The sequence below is a fragment of the Pseudophryne corroboree genome, chromosome 7, assembly GCF_028390025.1.
Source record: "Pseudophryne corroboree isolate aPseCor3 chromosome 7, aPseCor3.hap2, whole genome shotgun sequence".
NCBI classification, from domain to species: domain Eukaryota; kingdom Metazoa; phylum Chordata; class Amphibia; order Anura; family Myobatrachidae; genus Pseudophryne; species Pseudophryne corroboree.
The window spans coordinates 202,194,126-202,215,924 of record NC_086450.1 but is presented as its reverse complement, the minus strand read 5'-3'; the positions used below and the strand labels follow the sequence as shown (position 1 = coordinate 202,215,924).

At 43.2% G+C, this 21,799-nt stretch overlaps 1 protein-coding gene across 6 annotated transcripts in view; it reads right to left on the bottom strand.

Moving 5' to 3' along the window:
- Positions 1-21,799, bottom strand: part of LOC134944978 (uncharacterized) — a 283,560-nt gene that overhangs the window by 230,749 nt on the left and 31,012 nt on the right. For all 6 annotated transcript variants that reach the window (XR_010182005.1, XR_010182004.1, XR_010182006.1 and 3 more), the window contains one exon: positions 3,404-3,486. The gene's annotated coding sequence lies outside the window, so the exon portion shown is untranslated. The remainder of the gene's footprint in view (positions 1-3,403; positions 3,487-21,799) is intronic.

Sequence of the window (21,799 nt, the reverse complement as noted above, 5' to 3'; positions counted from 1 at the left end):
GAGCATGGCCCTAGCAACAAGCACTACCCCCTAGCAACGAGCATGACACCCAGTGCATGAAACCCCTGGCAACAAGCATGACACCCAGTGCATGAAACCCCTGGCAACGAGCATGACACCCAGTGCATGAAACCCCTGGCAACGAGCATGACACCCTGAGCATGAAAACCCCTGGCACCGTGCATGGAACCAAGAGTATGAAACCGCTGGCAACGAGCATGACACCCAGTGCATGAAGCCTCTGGCAACGAGCATGACACCCTGAGCATGAAAACCCCTGGCACCGTGCATGGAACCAAGAGCATGAAACCCCTGGCAACGAGCAGGTAATTTAAAAGTAATTAGAAGCCTTACTGTAGAACTTAATGTGTAATGGGCATTACGGTGTGTGGCATAATGTATCACGGACATTGCGGTGTGTGTCATAATGTGTCAGGCATTACGGTGTGTTGTATACTATATCACGGGCATTGTGGTATGTGGTATAATGTCTCAGGATCATTGTGGTGTGTGTCATACTGTGTCACAGACATTGTATGTGCTATCATGTATCGGGCATTGCAGTGTGTAGCATAATGTATAACGGGCATTGCGATTCCTGTCATAATGTGTCACAGGCATTACGGTGTGTGGCATAATGTGTCGGGGGCATTACAGTGTGTGCATATTGTGTCATGTGCATTATTGTGTGTGGCATAATGGCTAAGGCCTTTGCAGTATGTGGCATAATGTATACTGGTTATTACTATAAGGAGGAAAAATGACAAATAATGTAAGGGGCATGAATCAGGATTATTTTTCTTTCCTGTGGTGGCTAACGTCTGGGTGTGCAGGTTGCAAAACTGGGGTATAAGGTAGTCTTTTCCTGCAATGCCACGCCCCTTTACGTGAAGCCACGCCCATATCAACGAAGCCACACACCCTGTTTGGCGGCGCGCGTATATTTGTCCCTTTACTAGTGCCAATTATGGGGGGTATGGGGGGGGGGGGGGGGGCGCCGAAAGATTTTTTGGCTTGGGGAAGAAAAATTTCTAGTTACGCCACTGGTATGTCCATATTACTATCTGCTATTTTAGCTACAACATGACTGTAAATATGATACAGTGTGAGGTGGGATTGGCTAAAAACAGATCATTCATATCTCTGAAACAGTACTCCTGATTAATTTGCACATCACACCCCTCCTGCAAATTCACCTTAGCTGTAAAACAGAGACTATAGGGGTATATTCAATAGGATTCGGAACCATTCCGACATGCAGTTGTTGGAATGGATCCAACAACCCCTATTCAATGGACGGCCAAATCCACTGTCGGATTTGGCCGTCCTGTCAGGCCACTGCTGTCAGCGGCTGCGGATGCGCTGACAGCAGCGGCCAGGGGAGCAGAGAGCGGCGGCCGTGAATGGGAGGACGCCGGCCGCCGATCAATGCTCCCCCCGCCGCCGCAGCACCACTAGTCTCCTCATCTCAATCCGACTTTTTTTAAAGTCAGATTGAGATTGTCGGAAACGGGGCTAACACCTGTCGGGTTTGGCCCCGCTTCCGACAATGCACGTTGATCGGCGGCTGAAGCCGCCGATTAGCGTGCATTCCGACAGCATTCCGACAAGTCGGAATAAACGGCCCAACTATTGAATAGGTCGGAACCCCTTCCGACCTAAAACTGTCGGAAGCTCCCGTCTTTCCGACAAGACGGCAGCTTCTGACAGTTATTGAATATACCACAGAGGCTCTGTCCTGTCAGGTAATTTGTCTCTCCCTGAACCGCAGCCATCCTGCTCAGGAGTTCATTAACATTCTAATGAACCCTGGGCTGGCTCTGAATTCCAATACTTTTGATGTAATGACATGACTTTAACCAAAAGGACTTCCTATGTCTGAATTAACATTACAATAAGTGTGACAGACTCATAACTCACATTAAAGGAAACATAACTTACAAGCCACTAATTTCACATAAAAACTATAGCTTGCAATATTTTAATATCGATATTCTCTATTTAGTATATTTTTGGATTGTGGGAGAAACCGGAGTACCCTGACATTCCCCACATGAGCATAGGGAGAATATACAACCCCTGCACAATTAGCTGGGAATAGGAACCGTCAGTGTGGTGAGGAAGTAGTGCCAACCACTACACCAACTGTGCTGCCCAACTTAGTTCTATTTGGATCTATTATATGCATTGTAATGTATGTGCCCCCCAAAAATAATACTTGTGGGGCCCAAATACTGTCATTCTTTTAAATAATTGCCTCCCTCATGCATACTTTATTTATACTACAGATAATGGCTGGGTACTACAACCAACTGTACTCACCCCTAGTACTTGAAATTGAAAATTGAGAAGCACCCAAGTGCTGCCATATAAAAGATAGGTTATGTCTAATGACCTTCATGCCATCATCTTTAACCATGGAAAACACGCAAACTGTTTATTTCCATAGTTACGGATATGGGCTGTACCTAACCTACAGTATCTGTCAAATTGTAACAATAAACCCATGGCGACGCCAGGTATCAGGAGTTATTCCAGTAACTTAGAGTATCAGGGTGATGATTTTATTTAGGTAACATTATTTTTATATGACAATCTATTCGTTATTTAACTAGTAGGTAAGAGCTTGTTTATCACAAACAAGTAATTTAATTTAATAAACTGTAATAAAGCACATTACTTTATGGTCACATTTTTTAAAAATGATTTCTATCAGTGGCTAGACATTTTTCAAATTGGGTGAATTGGGTCAGCTGTTGCTCAGTCCATAAAAACCACTCTATGCTTCCCAAATACTGGAATGTATTCTAAGTAGTGGGAAAACAAGCGATCAAATGTTACAGATTTTCAAAGAGTAAACCAGGAGAATTCTTTAAAAAAAGGTAAACCCTAGAAATGGCACGTCAAGTTTCCAGGTGGCAATCCACTTCAATTTTGGTGAAACACTATATACAGTTGTAGCTCCTAATATTACGGAGCTAATTAATTGACACCTGAAAAAAGCAATGTCGTGTTGTAAATGGAGATGAGCAAAATTACGACGAGTACCCTGTCTCACAGCAACTAATTTTGAATGTGCTGATGGACATTTCTGAACTTTGAACTTTTCTTGTTCAATCAATCACTACAGGTTGCACTGCTTCAGTCTAAGTGCATCTGCTGCTTTCATGATTAAGTGGCAGCTATTTTTTTGTCCAGCATCCATTAGAGTGCTCTCATACCAATAGGAAACAATAATATCAGTAAGGTATTCCATGATCGATAATCAGGAAACATTGTTTCTATTGAATCAATATACTTTGTACTCATGAGGCAGGTAATAGATGGTCTGTAAATAGTAAGAGAAATGAAGCTCCCAGCTCACCTAGTGGGTGTAGCAAAAGCAGTTCTAATGAGAACTTACCTTTAAGATTCATGTGGGTTTTCCACCTGTTATCTAATTTCATTGTCTTATGTCCCTGTGGGTGACTCAACAAACAGAAGCCCCTGCATAAAAAGGTTTGGTAACAGTAAGTTTGTGCAACTCATATGCATATATGTCAAATAATAAAGTTTAACTGTTTGTATTGAAAACAAATGATCTATCTTTATTTACATTTCCAACAATTTACACTACAACACCGTCCTTAGATAATTAAGCTGGCAATACAAAGTATTTAACTGGAAAAAGATGCATATTGGGTCTCCCATGTTGTCTATTACCTCTTACATGTTGTCCGCTTTACCAGTTTCTCACACTTGACATCTGATACATTCCTCTCTATCTCTGATTATGCTTGATAAGTAACATGCACTCTTGCTAGTCTAGCTGTCAGTCAGAGCGAACACCCATTCTTATGCTGTTTGGCCCCCCTTTGGGTGAGGCCAGTATCATTCTGTCCTGAAAGTCGCTCTTGAGATCATACCCTGGCCTTCCGCTCACAATGGATTCCAGAGCTCTCATGGAATTGGGGTTTCTATGTACAAAACTATGGAGAGAGATAAAGTACCACCCAATCAGATCCCAACTGCCTTGTTACAGGTTGTGTTGAAAAATGACAGGAGCTAGTTGTTTGTTACATTATCTCTCTCCACTTTATTTCTCTACAAGGCTTAGTATACAGACCCCTTAATCACTTAACAGCTAGGCTAACTCAAACAGTGACAAAGGGTAACAAACTCAGCCTCAGTCAGGCATACATCCCTAACAGTAGCCATCTCTGCTGCCAGATCTAGAGATGTGCCTCGACCCTCATGTGTTGGTTTTGAATCTACATTCATTTTCATGTGTTGGTTTTGGTTTTGCAAAACAACCTTCACCAGTTTTAGTTTTAGATCTGTATTTTTTTAAAGTGTTAAAAACAGCCAAAATCATGTAATTTGGGCCAGTTTTTGTTCCTACAGTATTATTAACCCCAATAACATTAATTTCCAGTCAATTTTGACCATCTCACAGCTCACAATATTGTTCACCAAAATAGGCCAAAGGCTGTCTGGCTAAATGAAGCAAAAGAGCAGTGGCAGTTTAATAAACTATATGACCCCATACAATGTATATTTTCAAAAGAAATAAAGCCCAATATGAAAAGAAAAGTGGTACAAGGTGGAATTATCCTTGGGCTTTCCTTTTTGGACATTAAAAAGGACAAGCACAGTTTAACAAACCAAGTACTTCCAAGACAGGGACTGCCACTTTTGTGGCTGAAGTGCTTGGTTTATTTGGGCCCCCCAAAACATTTTTTTTGTAAGGACTTCCCCCAACCAAGAGGAGGTTGATGATGAGGTTGTTGAGCATGGTTGCATCGCAGGAAGGGGTGAGCGGCATGCCTAGGCGCGCCACCGAGTACACAGAGATGCTCCTATTCACATCTACAATGCACGCGCACCCTGTTCGCTCCTGGCAGTCTGCCTCACCTGGCATGCCCAGGCACAGACAGAGCCATGCTTAGCATGGCTCCATCTGTACCTCTACTAACTTTGGCCTTGTAAATGGAGCAGATGCCTTCACAAATATTGGCAGTATTTGGGTATAAATAATTCCACAACCAAGAGGTGGATATTTTAGTCTTATGCCCAGGCATGACAATATCTTTCTCTTAATCAGGACTAACTGACTTACACAAACAAAATCCTCATCATCAGTATCATCAACATTCTCATTAGCATCAGATAGTACACACATTTCAACCTCATCCTTCTGAATTTCCACACTACCATCCTCAATTTGCCTCATGTCATAATCACCATCTTTACTTGTACTGCTCATCCCCCCATTTGCATAGGGTGTAAAAATGGTACAGCACTAGTACTGGGTTGTTGCTCCTGCTCTTCTATTGACTGATCTATATCGACTCACAGCACTAATGGTAAGTAATGGTGGCACCAACTGAGTTATTTTTTACAGTGTCTGAACAACAACAACAACAACAACAACAACAACACGTTTTATATATGTTTTAACAAGGACACCATGGTTTAGGGGGCACTAAAAATTCTGAATTAATAACAGAAAGTGTTTTTCTTCAAGTCTCCTTGACTGAGGCTACTTGTTGATATGGAAGAGCAGCAGCCAACAGCTACAGTATTTTCCTGTGAAACTGCTGGCTTCTGCTTCACTATCTCATTAATGGTCTGGGAGTGTGGCGCATGGCTATGATATAATAGCCTAATGCTCCCAGTTTAACAGAGTAGCAGTCTTGCAGCCTTGCGGGATATATAATGTAAGTATATGAATTGGAATGCCTACACCAATGATCAGTGTACAAGGCGCTACATAAATATTAACTGTAATTTAATTTTCCTGTTTTATGTTTGTAATTTAAAAAACAAATGTACTGCAATTTTATCATGAAACTTGCTGCCAAACACTAACTATTAATATAAGCGCAAATTATTCTGCTGATTGATTATAGTTTTGCAATCTGTTTCTAGTTATCTAATCAGAAGAATAGATGATATACAGTACTAGTAAGAGACTTTGAGATGTATAAAATATGAGAGAGTTTTAGATCATTTTATCTTTGAGTAGCCCTTGGCTTCATCTTTCTTCTGAGTCATGTAATTTGAAAATATGTTCCATGTTCTGCTATTAATGGACTGTAAAAACCCTCTGCTTCTTTGCTATCCCAGTTAAAAGACAGATTCCCGCCCCAGTACATGTGTTCTTGTGCCTGGAGAAATTTCCTGAGTACAATTATGCTTAGCTCATTGTTAGATAGACTTGCGTCAAGCAATGCATACACAGGTCCGTTGGGAGCACATTTCATCTGGTTTAACAAGTCAGATAAGCGGAAAAACTATAAATAGGAATTTCCTTCATTTAAAAATGCAACAGGAGCAGCTACAATGTTCCTAAAAGGGGAATAAAATGAGTAATGAGTTTAGATATGCAATTGTACAAGTCAAGATCGTAGGATTCTATTTCATTACTCAATGTCAATTGCAACATCTCAGAGGTGACTGGTTTACTGTATTTTTAGTAGAGATGTGCGACGGGCCCTTTTTGTGTTTTGGTTTTGGTTCTGGTTCCATGCTCGTGTTTTGGATCTGGAGTGGTTTTATCAAAACCACCCTTTCATGTTTTGGTTATGGTTTTGGATCTGGATGATTTAAAAAAATAACATAAAAACAGCTAAAATCACAGAATGTGGGGGTAATGAATGTTATTGAGGTTTATAATACCATAATCCTACGGTATTATAAACCTTAATAACATTAATTTCCACTCATTTCCAGTCTATTCTAAACACCTCAAACTTTACAATATTGTTTTTAGGCCAAAAGGTTGCACCGAGGTGGCTGTATGACTAAGCTAAGCGACACAAGTGTGCAGCAAAAACACCTGGCCCATCTAGGAGTGGCACTGCAGTGGAAGACAGGATGGCAGATTTAAAAAATAGTCCCCAAACAGCACATCATGCAAAGAAGAAAAAGAGGTGCAATGAAGTAGCTGTATGGCTAAGATAAGCGACACAAGTGTGCAGCATAGACAGCTGGTCGATCTAGGAGTGGCACTGCAGTGGCAGATAGGATGGCACTTACAAAAAATAGTCCCCAAACAGCACATCATGCAAAGAAGTAAAAGAGGTGCAATGAGGTTGCTGTATGACTAAGCTAAGCAACACAAGTGTGTGGCACAAACACCTGGCTCATCCAGGAATGGCACTGCAGTGGCAGACAGGATGGCACTTAAAAAAACTAGGCCCAAAACAGCACATGATGCAAAGAAAAAAAGAGGTGCACCAAGGTAGCTGGAAGACTAAGCTAAGCGACACAACTGTGCGGCACAAACACCTGGCCCATCTAGGAGTGGCACTGCAGTGGCAGACAGGATGGCTCTTAAAAAATAACTAGGTCCCATACAGCACATCATGCAAAGAAGTAAAAGAGGTGCAATGAGGTAGCTGTATGACTAAGCTAAACGACACAAGTGTGCGGCACAAACACCTGGCCCATCTAAGAGTGGCACTGCAGTGGCAGGCAGGATGGCACTTACAAAAAATAGTCCCCAAACAGCACATCATGCAAAGAAGTAAAAGAGCTGCAATGAAGTAGCTGTATGGCTAAGCTAAGTGACACAAGTGTGCGGCACAAACACCTGGCCCATCTAGGGTTAGCACTGCAGTCCCACTGCACTAATGGCAGATACCGGATGCACGTCTAACACCAACGTAACTGTCAAGGCCTCAGTTATCCGCTTTGCCACAGGATGACTGCTGTCATATTTCATCTTCCTCGCAAAAGACTGTTGGACAGCAATTTGCTTAGTTGAAGTAGTACAAGTTGTCTTCCGACTTCCCCTCTGGGATGAAGATCGACTCCCAGCAGCAACAACAGCAGCAGCAGCAGTAGCAGTAGAATGAAGTGGTTCTTGATCTTTCCCTATTTTATCCTCCAAATTTTTGTTCTCCATTATTTTTCTGGAGATATATAACACAATGCAGCAAAGGAGAGCGTACCTCTACACCACACGGGGCAAACCCTGCAAAAAATTATTTGGATTAAATAATAATAACCTCTTTATTTGGAGTAAATAATATACAGCACAGGACAGCACCACTGAATTTATATGGCAGCACCAATGGACTGGACTTATACGGAAGTACCACTGGACTGGATTTATATGCCAGTACCACTGGATTTATACGGCAGTACCACTGGACATATACGGCAGTATCACTGGATTTATACGGCAGTACCACTGGACATATACGGCAGTATCACTGAATTTATACGGCAATATCACTGGACTTATACGGCAGTATCACTGGACTAGATTTATACACCAGTACCCTGGATTTATACAGCAGCACAGAGACACCACCACTGGACTGATGCAGGACAACACAGCACCACTGCAATGGACTGGACTTATACAGTAGCACTGTACATTTGGCAGCATAGTACACCACCACTCTGACTGGACTGATGCAGCACATGACACCACCACTGGACTGATGCAGCACAACACAGTACAACTGGACTGGACTTATACAGCAGCACTGGACATATGGCAGCAGAGGACACCACCACTGTGACTGGAACGATGCAGCACAAGACACTACCACTGTTATGATGCAGGAAAACACAGCATCACTGCACTGGAATTATACAGCTACACAGCTACACTGGGGCATATGGCAGCAGAGGACACCACCACTGTGACTGGACTGATGCAGCATAAGAGACTACACTGAACTGAGCAGCACAAGACAGCACTGGAATCACCACCCCACTTTCCCTCCCGCACAGACACTGAGGACGGAGATACGTCCTCTCGCTACACTTTCCAATGCCGGAGTGAAAATGGAATCCAAAACCTGCGAGAATCCTACAGCGGGATGATGACGTTTTACCTCGTTCAGGTTTCCAAGTCAGGCGGGAAAACCTGAGCAGGGCTTGGATCCGGGCTCGGGTAGTGAAGTCCAGTAGGGTTCAGTTCTCAAGGAACCGAACCCGCTCATCTCTAATTTTTATTAGTTTTAGTAATAGTAATATTACATTAAATAATCAATTATGTAAATATGTAAATATATGTACATACACAAGTAATTTTAGTCAAGGCCGGATTGCATTTTTGGGAGATCTAGGGCACTTAAAACACTCCTCCAGCCCTCCCCTTCTTGTCTGCACCTGTCTGCTGTTCCCATTGTATGCCCCTGCACCTCCATCAGGCAGACGTAGTGCAGGCCTTACATGCAGTTGGGTGGACTCCGGAGCCCCATCTCAGGCAGTGCAGGCAGCAGTGACTATCTTCTTCCTGGTACTGCTATCCGGTGACCAATACTGCTTGACTCCAGCTTCTGCCACCAGCAGCAGTGGGCACCAGTTGCTGACAGCCTGGTGCTGGAGGCTAGAGGCAAGTAGATTTGTCCCCAGAAGCACAACTAGAGCTGGGACGGGACAGCTCCACACAGGTTGTGGCCCCTGAGAGTATCCGGCCTACCCCTATTAACGGGACTGCACACAGTGCAACAGTGTTCTCTATCTAGGGGCACCCTCTGTGCCCCTTTCCCCCCCTCCCCCCCAACTTAATCCAGCTCTAATGCTAATACCTATACTGTAAAGATTCCTGTAAATATTTTCTGTATTATAATGAGTTCTGATGTCATTGCTAATGATTGTTGAGTTCAGATGTCATTATTTCATTGGTCATTGGGAAATATTCTGTATAGAGGGGGTCATTCCGAGTTGTTCGCTCGCAAGCTGCTTTTAGCAGCTTTGCACACGCTAAGCCGCCGCCTACTGGGAGTGAATCTTAGCTTATCAAAATTGCGAACGAAAGATTAGCAAAATAGCGAATAGACACCTCTTAGCAGTTTCTGAGTAGCTCCACACTTACTCGGCATCTGCGATCAGTTCAGTGCTTGTCGTTCCTGGTTTGACGTCACAAACACACCCAGCGTTCGCCCAGACACTCCTCCGTTTCTCCAGCCACTCCCGCGTTTTTCCCAGAAACGGTAGCGTTTTTTCGCACACACCCATAAAACGGCCTGTTTCCGCCCAGAAACACCCACTTCCTGTCAATCACATTACGATCACCAGAACGAAGAAAAAACCTCGTAATGCCGTGAGTAAAATACCTAACTGCATAGCAAATTTACTTGGCGCAGTCGCACTGCGGACATTGCGCATGCGCATTAGCGACTAATCGCTCCGTTGCGAGAAAAAATACAGAGCAAACAACTCGGAATGACCCCCAGAGTGAGATAACATACCTACTACAGTGAATTATTATGGATATTAGTAGTCGCATCATAGATCTGTGACCTCTTAAAAGCACTCAATCCAAAGCTTCATGCTTTCAATGGTTACAGTTACAGAACTCCTATTTACATTTGTATTATACATCCCTTTAATTGTAGTTAGTGCACTATTTCATAGATTATCAGGGAGTGTTTATAAAGTGGCAAAATAAAAAATACTTAGAATCTGTCTAATGTGTGAATATTTTATTTCATACCAAATTACTAAATTGCTTGTGATGTTGCAGGAGAACCTACAGATGTGTCCACATACATCTTTACTCATTTACATTAAGCCATATGGGCACATTAGCCATGCAATTGAATCTACAATTTAGCCATGCCTTGTGATTTTTCTTAAGATATGTTACTTTTATCTTCTACAGGTGAAGCCACGCTCAGCTTTGCTGCCAAGCGTCCTAGTCACGGTAAAACTGGCGCTGCTAGTGTGCCTGTGTACTATGAAGCGTGCTCATGCATGCACTACCATATGAAATATATTAGGCTGCAGCTAGTCGCAGCCCGGTGTATTAAGTCACACCAGTGGCATGACATGTCACGTGTGCCCATGTGGCCATGCCGCGGGTGTGATGAGTGTGGATACATACTCGTGTTGGAGCGTCTTAGTGGCTAAGCATTTCATGCCAAATTAAGCAAAAGGGAAAGGTGTATGAGGACACATCTGTATATGATTACCATGATAATAGCATCCATACCACCAACAGCTACTCTGGTATAGCATATAGCCAGCGGTGGTACTACTATCTGAATGCTTATGATAGGTTTTCAGGATAGTAACTTAGAGTGGTAGTGTGAATTTATTTTGAAGTGGTTTCTAAAGTTCTACAATTTGAGGTCAGTTCTTGAGCTTTAAATACACAAAAAGATTTTTGAAAATTTAAGCAAGGTGAACTAGAGATGTGCGGATTCAGTTTTCTGTAAATATTTAATTTAAATTAATTTGGTTTATTTTTATTTGTATTTGTTTTATGTGTAACAACATATGTGTAACAACTATATGTGCAGACAAATGCATTAGACCAGGCTTCTAATTTACAAATAGCCAGCTGTAACAAATCTAACAATTAACAAAGCACTTTAAATACTATAGTCTTGAAAAGTCCCAGTGCATTGTGGGACAAAACGCGTTGACCAGATCAGATCTCTTTGCTCCCAAAGCGGACCTCCTCCACCACCATCTACTGAACAACATTGCAGCTACGTCCTGTAGAGACCTTGCCGCTGGGAGAACATCCCTATTTAGATATCAACCCCCGCAGCAGTTAAACACGTCACCTCCGGGAATGAGCGACCAGAGACACCCGCGAATGGACATCAGCCCACATACCACTGTCGGGAGGGACGAGTGCGTGGAGATACCCGCGGCTGGACAGCAGTTCCCCGTAGTGGTGAGTGTATCACCAACGGGAGAACAAGTAAGCGGAGACATCTGCAGCTGAAATTAAGCAGAGGCACAAGGAGGGGTAACTATGTGTTGTTGCGGGTGTGGTTCATAGGGTTGACCACACTTAGGTTGACAGTGTCTAGGTCGAGCACTATTGGTCAACAGTAACTTGGTGTGACACCCAAAATAGGTCGACACAAGCATTAGGCTGACATGAGAAAGGTCGACATGACAAAAGGTTGACATGAGGTTTTTACATTTTTTTGTGTCGTTTTCTTCGGAGAGTGATCGGGAACCCCAATTTGTGCACCATGAAGGGGATTTGCAGCCTAGCATGTCTGGAGCCGGATGCAACCCTCTCCCAGTCAATGTGCAATGAGTTTGCAAACTTTTTTGCTTATAAGGTATCCTTTATCAAGGCTGGAATCACGACAGTGCCATCAAATTAATGTCAGGTGGAGTCACAACATACATACAATCAATTAAATAATGTATACAGTGTGTAATACACCAAATACACATAGAGAGGGATAGCAAGGTATAGACATACCAAACATCATGAGAGACATTAAACAAAAAGATGGTATAAAACTGTCTACCAAGTAAGCTAAATAAATCAGGGAGGTATTTATGTCAACTATACCACTTTATAATAGGAGATGAAGGAGATGTGGAATTAAGACAACCTAATGTTGCCATTTGGAAGCTACAGTATACTGTACTTTTGTAAAATCCATTGACATAGAAGAGACCAATTTCATTTCCACAGTTGAGCAATAGCTGCGCTTGCTGCCATGAGGGTGTGACCAAGAACATATCTGTGATATGAAGAGACGGTAGCAAGGTACCAGATGGAGCAGGGTGTAGAAGTGCTATTTTAGAACTGGCAATAAAAAGCCTCCTTTATTTATCCCCCTTCAGAAACACACTTAAATCCATCTTCCACTGAACTGGGAGTTTCTTGGGGGTCTTATCCAATAGTAACAGGTTATATCAGTATCTTACGTTCCCTTTGTATTTGGTGGAATTGAGGCATCTGAGAAAATGAAGTGGAATAGCACAAGGGGAAGGAACCAATAGGTGAATCCAGTGTCTATCCAGGAGGCACTTATAAAAGTCTTGAGGAGGCAGTTGATAAATGTTACTCAATTGGGTAAATGACATGAGAACATTATTAGAATACAATGTTTTTCAATGTACAAATGCCACAACAGAATAATACCAATTGGAAAGATTCAGATTTGGAATGAAGGGAGCCAGACTGGTTATATGAAGATCAGCTGAGGGCAAAGGAAGAGGTCTCAGGTTATCCGAGAGTTTGTCCCATGCAGTTTTGCAGATAGTGTAGACTCAGAGGTAGAGGCATGAAATAGTCTGCATTGTTTAAAGAGCCATTATAAATCCATCATAGGGATGCATGTCAGCCCCGAGACCCACACATGACTTGATACCCAAGTTAGAAAACAATTCTGTATTTTGCAATTCATTATGCGATTTTTATGATTTATATTTTGCCAATATAGGCCAGTTAGTTATCTATTAAGGTTTGGCAAAATACTATACCTCCTACCGATATAGACAGCACCAGATAAAGAGAAGTCAACCTTAATCTTTCACTCTTCCACACATGTTTTAAAAATGGAATAAACCTTTTTCAACCACACAGGTAATAGTCTCAGTATAGATAAAAATAGTTAAAGTAACTTAGTAAGGAACATCATTTTGAGAGCTGCTATCCTACCCATCACCAAAACTTTATTACTCAACTTGTTTCTCGTGAAAGCCACCAATTTGTGTGATAATGGATGATAATTACAATAAATGAAGTACTCTTTTCAGACTGTTGGGAAAATGCATAAGTAGCTAAGGGATGTTTTATTGTCAAGCATAGTTGTAGCTGGTTTGGAGTCTATGGAGGGAATCAGAGGAGACATTAATTGGGAAGACCTCTGTTTTTATTGTGTTCGGCTTATTTGAGGAAGCTGAGGAATAAGCATCCAAGACAGAGTGAATGTCAAGGAGAAAGTTCTCAGGTTGAGCAGCAATGATGCAAATATAATCAACAAAGAGACCAATCTCATGAGGTTTGCTACAAACTACAGTGCCAATAGTGGAGTCAGAAAGATTGATCTTTTCAGCCAAAGTTATATTCCAAAGACAAATATAAGAGGCTAATAGGGGCTCCCCTGTCTCATATCATTGTTGATGAAAAAGCTGGAGAAGAAAACCAAATTGGCAGAACTTTTAGCTGAAAGTGACAATTACAGGGTTAGCATGATATCTAAAATATGGCCACAGAAACCAAACCAACATAACACAACACACATATAGCCCCAATGATGCTGAAGAAATGGCTTTTCCACATCCAATGAGAGCAGGAGAAGTGGATCCCCAGAATGGACATTAAACTTAATGATGCTGAAAGGCTGGCAGGTGTTGTAGGAGCTTGTTGTCCCATAACAAAGTCCACTTGCTCTGGGTTAACAAGTTGAGGAAGTAGGGGATTCAGCATATTCCCAACCATCTCTTTGTGAAGTCTGATGTCTGAAATGAATAATGCAACAGGACAGTAATTTTGTACAACAGTGGGGTCCTTTCGATATGGCAAGAAGCCAAACTTTCAGCATCTCCTAGGAGAAAGAGCTGGACAAGGAACCAACATCAAACATTCCCACTAGAACTGGAATCAGCCATTCCTGAAACCCACTCCTGGGAAGCAACTATAAACTTCACCTCCTCCACAGACCAGAGAGATTTGGTGGTCATCCTCACCTAAGGCTCTAATTCAGGTAAGTATAGATCAAATAAAAAGTCATCAGTACTAGCCTGTGTAGGCTGGGGCACAATTAGATAGTCTTTAATGTTAGAGAGGAGAGCATAGTAGGCAGCTATGACATTGGCTATTGTACTTAGATTCGAAGAGATCTCTAATCGAGCTCCTAGTTCTTAACTTCCTAGCAAAAAGCCTAGAATCCCTATTTCCCATACAATGCAATATTTGATATAGATTGCCAATATTGTTCTTGTGGTGATGGCCTTAAGGGAATATGACTGGAACTCTTCTCTTAAAAAGTGTTTGAGACACATTATGCAGGTATTCCTTTTAGAGGGTTTCCAACTTCAGGAGCTGTGAGCTCTAATTGTATAGTATTTGAGTCTGGATCTCCAATATCACACCATGGATCACCATGATTCACAAGGCCACCTGAATAGAAACAGCTTTCAATGTACACAAAAAATGTAGTATGGATGTATCCTCAAGAGATAATTGTTTAATCTCCAGGACCTAGGGAAGACAAGAATTATACTGCAGCCCAACTGTATGAGGAGAGCATGGTCAGACCATGAAATGGAATGAATTGTTGCTTTCTTAAACTGCTGTATGGGCCACTTATTGGTAATGGCTAGATCTATCCTGGGAGAAAGACCTGTGGATGTGTTGGAAATAAAAATAGTCAGGGGTTGGAGGGAGTGGCAGTTATCAAATATTTCATACTTGGAAAATATCTGTCTGTACTGATGAGAAGGGTTATTGGAAGGGAAAGTCTTTTAGGCCACAAGCTGGGTAGATCTGGGTAGATCTGAGCAGTCACATCTGGCCAAGATCTGGTAGATCTGGCCAACTAATATATAATACCATCAATAGTCAACTAATATAATAGTGTCCTAGGTAAACTCACAGTGTTGTTGGATAAGAATACCCACACCTCCTTATCAGGGCTATTGGACCTATTACAGTGAGTATAATGTAAATCAAAAAATGAGGGAGGAGAGGATGAGGTAAAATGCAACAATACCTGCAGTCTACTCAGCTATTTTTTTTCCAGATAAGTACAAACTTTGGTGTTGAGTTACAATATTAACTATTGAGTGTACTGGAAGAAATCTGAGAAGAAGCCACCTCAGCAGAACTGGTAAAATCACTGGCGTATTTATGATGGGTGCCGTGTGTGTCCGGGGGGTCCACACTGCACACTCTGCTTCCATTTCTTCAATACTTACCCTCTGGAGTCCCGCGTCAATGCATCATTGCTGCATAAATCACTCTGGGACTCTGGGACAGCGTCAGGGTCCCCCAGTGAACCTAGTGTCCAGAAACAAGAGCACTGCCAGCTAGAGAGGAGGGGGCAGAATGGGAATGTACACAGGCCTCCTCCTCTCTGAAGATGCCCCTGGGTAAAATACATTAAACAACATAACTACCTAGAAATGTTGAACATATGAATAAGCACCTCCACAAGGGGAGGGAGGGGATGCATGAAAGAAAGGAAGAAGGGGCATGGGATGGGAAAATCAGAGGCAAACAACCATATAGTACACTAATGTGTGGGTTTATAGTGTCCACTAAAAGGCTTACTGCAGTATTTGAATACATGGGTGGGGGGGGGGGGTAGTGATCTAGCCCCCACCACTTTACTTGGCAAACAATAATTTGCAATCAAATAGCAAAGAATACAGAGCACAGAAAACTGTAGGCATCGAGAAACAAACTTTGGTACAAGGAAAAATCAACATAAGAAGGTAAATCTAAACAAAAGTAGAATAATATAATCTACAGAGTCAGGATGTCCTGATGTAGGAAGAGAGAAACAGATGCACACTCCTAGCACTAAGAACACTGATAGTAAAAATAATTTAAATAAATCCTCACAATTAACATGGAGTATAATTAAAGTTCTTAGCACACATTTGCGCAAATATGAGGGCCCATATCCCGCGGCCAGGTGTAGCGCTAATGTAGACAAGGTTCAAGAGACACTTCAGGGAGGAAGCAACTAAATGAGCAACAAATTCGCATGTTTCTGCACTACATTACATTTGTGATTTTCGGGAAACATGCGATTTTTCGGGAAAAATTGCACGTTCCCAAAAATCGCACCCTATTACGTCTGGCCCCTTGTTTGTTAAAGAATCAGCTTGTTCCTACCACGTAACACCCATTGTCCATTATCTTCACTGGATGCTTGTTAGATGCAGAATCTGCTTCAAGATTGGCTTGTTAACATTCAAAGTCCCACTGTACATAATTAGGGTCCTAAATACTTTAAACAGTTTCTTATTCCCAATATTCAGTAGACGGGGCTGCCATCAGAAATTAATTGTATAAATAAATTATTCTTATTATGCTATGTTATTTCCCTTCTGATAAAAGCAAAACATCCCAATGATGACTACCCCACTGACTTCCCTAGGAGCAGTGATGTGCAGTGAGGTCAATGGCTGAAGAGGAGCTGGCTAGTATCACAGCCAGATTTACAACCATAAAAATTATTAGAATAATATAACTATGACTATACAAATTATTAAAATAATACAAAGATGACTGTACAGTATTATATAAAATAATTAGAGATGAGCGCCGGAAATTTTTCGGGTTTTGTGTTTTGGTTTTGGGTTCGGTTCCGCGGCCGTGTTTTGGGTTCGACCGCGTTTTGGCAAAACCTCACCGAATTTTTTTTGTCGGATTCGGGTGTGTTTTGGATTCGGGTGTTTTTTTAAAAAAACCCTAAAAAACAGCTTAAATCATTGAATTTGGGGGTAATTTTGATCCCAAAGTATTATTAACCTCAAAAAACATAATTTACACTCATTTTCAGCCTATTCTGAACACATCACACCTCACAATATTATTTTTAGTCCTAAAATTTGCACCGAGGTCGCTGTGTGAGTAAGATAAGCGACCCTAGTGGCCGACACAAACACCGGGCCCATCTAGGAGTGGCACTGCAGTGTCACGCAGGATGGCCCTTCCAAAAAACCCTCCCCAAACAGCACATGACGCAAAGAAAAAAAGAGGCGCAATGAGGTAGCTGACTGTGTGAGTAAGATTAGCGACCCTAGTGGCCGACACAAACACCGGGCACATCTAGGAGTGGCACTGCAGTGTCACGCAGGATGTCCCTTCCAAAAAACCCTCCCCAAACAGCACATGACGCAAAGAAAAAAAGAGGCGCAATGAGGTAGCTGTGTGAGTAAGATTAGCGACCCTAGTGGCCGACACAAACACCGGGCCCATCTAGGAGTGGCACTGCAGTGTCACGCAGGATGTCCCTTCCAAAAAACCCTCCCCAATCAGCACATGATGCAAAGAAAAAGAAAAGAAAAAAGAGGTGCAAGATGGAATTATCCTTGGGCCCTCCCACCCACCCTTATGTTGTATAAACAAAACAGGACATGCACACTTTAACCAACCCATCATTTCAGTGACAGGGTCTGCCACACGACTGTGACTGATATGACTGGTTGGTTTGGACCCCCCCCCAAAAAAGAAGCAATTAATCTCTCCTTGCACAAACTGGCTCTACAGAGGCAAGATGTCCACCTCATCTTCACCCTCCGATATATCACCGTGTACATCCCCCTCCTCACAGATTATCAATTCGTCCCCACTGGAATCCACCATCTCAGCTCCCTGTGTACTTTGTGGAGGCAATTGCTGCTGGTCAATGTCTCCGCGGAGGAATTGATTATAATTCATTTTAATGAACATCATCTTCTCCACATTTTCTGGATGTAACCTCGTACGCCGATTGCTGACAAGGTGAGCGGCGGCACTAAACACTCTTTCGGAGTACACACTTGTGGGAGGGCAACTTAGGTAGAATAAAGCCAGTTTGTGCAAGGGCCTCCAAATTGCCTCTTTTTCCTGCCAGTATAAGTACGGACTGTCTGACGTGCCTACTTGGATGCGGTCACTCATATAATCCTCCACCATTCTTTCAATGGGGGGAGAATCATATGCAGTGACAGTAGACGACATGTCCGTAATCGTTGTCAGGTCCTTCAGTCCGGACCAGATGTCAGCATCAGCAGTCGCTCCAGACTGCCCTGCATCACCGCCAGCGGGTGGGCTCGGAATTCTGAGCCTTTTCCTCGCACCCCCAGTTGCGGGAGAATGTGAAGGAGGAGATGTTGACAGGTCGCGTTCCGCTTGACTTGACAATTTTGTCACCAGCAGGTCTTTCAACCCCAGCAGACCTGTGTCTGCCGGAAAGAGAGATCCAAGGTAGGCTTTAAATCTAGGATCGAGCACGGTGGCCAAAATGTAGTGCTCTGATTTCAACAGATTGACCACCCGTGAATCCTTGTTAAGCGAATTAAGGGCTGCATCCACAAGTCCCACATGCCTAGCGGAATCGCTCCGTGTTAGCTCCTTCTTCAATGCCTCCAGCTTCTTCTGCAAAAGCCTGATGAGGGGAATGACCTGACTCAGGCTGGCAGTGTCTGAACTGACTTCACGTGTGGCAAGTTCAATGGGCATCAGAACCTTGCACAACGTTGAAATCATTCTCCACTGCACTTGAGACAGGTGCATTCCATCTCCTATATCGTGCTCAATTGTATAGGCTTGAATGGCCTTTTGCTGCTCCTCCAACCTCTGAAGCATATAGAGGGTTGAATTCCACCTCGTTACCACTTCTTGCTTCAGATGATGGCAGGGCAGGTTCAGTAGTTTTTGGTGGTGCTCCAGTCTTCTGTACGTGGTGCCTGTACGCCGAAAGTGTCCCGCAATTTTTCTGGCCACCGACAGCATCTCTTGCACGCCCCTGTCGTTTTTTAAAAAATTCTGCACCACCAAATTCAAGGTATGTGCAAAACATGGGACGTGCTGGAATTTGCCCATATTTAATGCACACACAATATTGCTGGCGTTGTCCGATGCCACAAATCCACAGGAGAGTCCAATTGGGGTAAGCCATTCCGCGATGATCTTCCTCAGTTGCCGTAAGAGGTTTTCAGCTGTGTGCGTATTCTGGAAAGCGGTGATACAAAGCGTAGCCTGCCTAGGAAAGAGTTGGCGTTTGCGAGATGCTGCTACTGGTGCCGCCGCTGCTGTTCTTGCGGCGGGAGTCCATACATCTACCCAGTGAGCTGTCACAGTCATATAGTCCTGACCCTGCCCTGCTCCACTTGTCCACATGTCCGTGGTTAAGTGGACATTGGGTACAACTGCATTTTTTAGGACACTGGTGAGTCTTTTTCTGACGTCCGTGTACATTCTCGGTATCGCCTGCCTAGAGAAGTGGAACCTAGATGGTATTTGGTAACGGGGGCACACTGCCTCAATAAATTGTCTAGTTCCCTGTGAACTAACGGCGGATACCGGACGCACGTCTAACACCAACATAGTTGTCAAGGACTCAGTTATCCGCTTTGCAGTAGGATGACTGCTGTGATATTTCATCTTCCTCGCAAAGGACTGTTGAACAGTCAATTGCTTACTGGAAGTAGTACAAGTGGGCTTACGACTTCCCCTCTGGGATGACCATCGACTCCCAGCGGCAACAACAGCAGCGCCAGCAGCAGTAGGCGTTACACGCAAGGATGCATCGGAGGAATCCCAGGCAGGAAAGGACTCGTCAGACTTGCCAGTGACATGGCCTGCAGGACTATTGGCATTCCTGGGGAAGGAGGAAATTGACACTGAGGGAGTTGGTGGGGTGGTTTGCGTGAGCTTGGTTACAAGAGGAAGGGATTTACTGGTCAGTGGACTGCTTCCGCTGTCACCCAAAGTTTTTGAACTTGTCACTGACTTATTATGAATGCGCTGCAGGTGACGTATAAGGGAGGATGTTCCGAGGTGGTTAACGTCCTTACCCCTACTTATTACAGCTTGACAAAGGGAACACACGGCTTGACACCTGTTGTCCGCATTTCTGGTGAAATACCTCCACACCGAAGAGCTGATTTTTTTGGTATTTTCACCTGGCATGTCAACGGCCATATTCCTCCCACGGACAACAGGTGTCTCCCCGGGTGCCTGACTTAAACAAACCACCTCACCATCAGAATCCTCCTGGTCAATTTCCTCCCCAGCGCCAGCAACACCCATATCCTCCTCATCCTGGTGTACTTCAACACTGACATCTTCAATCTGACTATCAGGAACTGGACTGCGGGTGCTCCTTCCAGCACTTGCAGGGGGCATGCAAATAGTGGAAGGCGCATGCTCTTCACGTCCAGTGTTGGGAAGGTCAAGCATCGCAAACGACACAATTGGACTCTCCTTGTGGATTTGGGATTTCAAAGAACGCACAGTTCTTTGCGGTGCTTTTGCCAGCTTGAGTCTTTTCAGTTTTCTAGCGAGAGGCTGAGTGCTTCCATCCTCATGTGAAGCTGAACCACTAGCCATGAACATAGGCCAGGGCCTCAGCCGTTCCTTGCCACTCCGTGTGGTAAATGGCATATTGGCAAGTTTACGCTTCTCCTCCGACAATTTTATTTTAGGTTTTGGAGTCCTTTTTTTTCTGATATTTGGTGTTTTGGATTTGACATGCTCTGTACTATGACATTGGGCATCGGCCTTGGCAGACGACGTTGCTGGCATTTCATCGTCTCGGCCATGACTAGTGGCAGCAGCTTCAGCACGAGGTGGAAGTGGATCTTGATCTTTCCCTAATTTTGGAACCTCAACTTTTTTGTTCTCCATATTTTATAGGCAGAACTAAAAGGCACCTCAGGTAAACAATGGAGATGGATGGATTGGATACTAGTATACAATTATGGACGGACTGCCACGGTTAGGTGGTATAAAAAAACCACGGTTAGGTGGTATATATTATAATAATAATACAATTATGGATGGACGGACTGCCTGCCGACTGCCGACACAGAGGTAGCCACAGCCGTGAACTACCGCACTGTACACTGGTTGATAAAGAGATAGTAGTATACTCGTAACAACTAGTATGACACTATGACGACGGTATAAAGAATGGAAAAAAAACCACGGTTAGGTGGTATATATTATAATAATAATACAATTATGGATGGACGGACTGCCTGCCGACTGCCGACACAGAGGTAGCCACAGCCGTGAACTACCGCACTGTACACTGGTTGATAAAGAGATAGTAGTATACTCGTAACAACTAGTATGACACTATGACGACGGTATAAAGAATGAAAAAAAAACCACGGTTAGGTGGTATATATTATAATAATAATACAATTATGGATGGACGGACTGCCTGCCGACTGCCGACACAGAGGTAGCCACAGCCGTGAACTACCGCACTGTACACTGGTTGATAAAGAGATAGTAGTATACTCGTAACAACTAGTATGACACTATGACGACGGTATAAAGAATGAAAAAAAAACCACGGTTAGGTGGTATATATTATAATAATAATACAATTATGGATGGACGGACTGCCTGCCGACTGCC